This window comes from Chrysochloris asiatica, unplaced genomic scaffold, assembly GCF_000296735.1.
Source record: "Chrysochloris asiatica unplaced genomic scaffold, ChrAsi1.0 scaffold00047, whole genome shotgun sequence".
NCBI lineage: Eukaryota > Metazoa > Chordata > Mammalia > Afrosoricida > Chrysochloridae > Chrysochloris > Chrysochloris asiatica.
In genome coordinates, this window is record NW_006408565.1 from 3,947,087 (window position 1) to 3,949,450 (window position 2,364).

A 2,364-nucleotide genomic window follows, 5' to 3' on the forward strand; every position below is an offset into this window, starting at 1 on the left:
CCCCCCCCCCCCAACACACACACACTTGCTGTGTAAACTAATGCTTACCATCCCTGAGTGGGGCCTTAGTTTCCCTATCTCTAAGAAAGGAGTTTTAATAGGATGAGTCCTGATTTATGAGGCAGCTGACCTGGTTTTCATCCCACTATGAGTAGTAAGAATTTAGGCAAGTGCCTTCCCTCCCTTGGGTGTCAGTTTCTACATCTGACCAAGTTGATGGAACCAAATGGCCTCAGGGTCCCTCTGCTCTGTCATCCAGGAGTCCCAGTGGGATGTAGGTGTTCAAGGGGATTAAAAGAAGGTGCAAGGAGTCCCAAGCAGAGCTCCTAGTCAAAATCATCTCCCAGGGAAAATGGGAAGTCCCATGGCATTGAATGTACATTCAGATTTTAAAATTTAACATATTTACACAGTGTTAAGCCCTGCACTGGCCACTGGCCACATGATAGTCAAGAATACAAACACAGTCCTCATCCTTAAAGTTTACAGCTTTTTAAACAAACATTTACACTTTAGTTTGAACAAGTAGTAACAAAATACAGACAAATCTTAGTCATAGGACTGTTGGGAGGTAAGATATCAGAAAGTGATATGTGGGTAGCATTTTGAAAGATAAAGAGGATTATAAACAGGAAATGCATTCTTCTAAAATCAAACTATTTTTATTGTCACATTGACTTGCAAAACTACTATTCTTAGTCAAAGTTCCAGTTTTCACTAGAAAGGCACCGTCTCATAGCAACCCTATACACAGCAGAACAAAACAATGTTCCATCCTGGGCCAACCTCATTACTGTTGCCACACTTGAGTCCATGGATGCTGCCACCTGGCCAATCCATCTCATTGGGGGTCTTCCTCTTTTTCTCTGACCCTCCATCTTATCAAACATGATATCCTTCCCCTGCGACTGTTCCCTCCTGACAATATGTCTGAAGTATGAGAGACGAAGTTTGGCCATCTTGGCCTCTAAGGAGCACTCTGGCTGCACTTCTTCCAAAAGAGATCTATTGGTTCTTTTGGCAGCCCATGGCACTTTTAGTATTCTCCTCCAACACCATAATTAAAAGGCATCAATTCTTCTATGGTCTTCCATATTCACTGTCCAGCTTCTGCATGCATATGAGGTTATTGAAAATATCATGGCTTGGGTCAGGCGCACCTTAGTCCTCAAGCTGATATCTTTGCTCGTCAACATTTTAAAAAGGTCTTGTGTAATAGATTTGCCTAATGCAGTATGTCATGTCATTTGATTTCTTGACTGCTGCTTCCGTGAGTGTTCATAGTTGATCCAAGAAGAATGAATCCTTGACAACTTCAATCTTTATACCACACCAATGACTATGGTGGAGTATAAAGACGGGGCCAGAGGTTCCTGTTGAACACATAATAATAAACACCACTCTCCCGTTTTGATATGGACCATCAAAACCGTCATGGAAAACTGTGTTGATATGTCCTGCCTTGAAATCTGACAGTTTCTTCCTCTGCTTCAAACATGGTCCTCATCTTCATGGAAAAGTTTATAACTTTGTGGAGAGCACTGACTCCTACACAAACTGATAAGACACAAACCAGCTTAAACTTTCCCAGGGCAAAATGGCTAATCGTGGTCTTTCCGCTCAAGGTGTTTCTTGTATTGATGATGTCCCATAGAATGCTTTGGGATTGGGACAAGTCCAGCGGTGCCCCAGAGTTAACTCACAGCACCTCTCAAAAGCTGTTGCTACATTTTCAAGAATTTTGTAAACCAGAAAAACACTCGTTATTAAAAATTCAATAAATTCTATTAAAATAAAGGTAGTTTGTGCTGAGACTCATCAATTTCTAATGATTTTATTACACTATACATAATCTATCCTCTTGAGCTTATCTAAATCTGTTGAATCTGCATTGTGGAACTATTATACCCATTTAATGGGGTGCTTCACCTCTCTTTTCAACTTCGTTTTGTGACACCACATTGGCAACTTGAATTTGGCCATTGTGAAAGTATTTATAACACAAATAGTAACAAATGCTACAAATCAGAGCTTGATTTGTTTTGTTGAATTTCTAAAGAAGTGAGGGGCAAAATGTTAATGATGCAGACTGAACAGAACAGTTTGAAGTGTCAAGTGTTGAAACTGAAAGAGGCTTCAGCTTTATGAACAGGAAGAAACAGTGTAAGGGTAAATGATGTATCAAATTTAATGTCACTAAAGTCATTAGGGAAAGAGTTAACGGGCTAGGAAGCAATTCCATGGCAAAACTTAACAAAAGCATTGTGTGAGAATCAATTAAGGATAAGAAATTTATACTCTTATGTGTACGAATGTTATTTGTAAGTTTTGAACTATATATCCTTTGTTGTTGTTGTTGTTGTT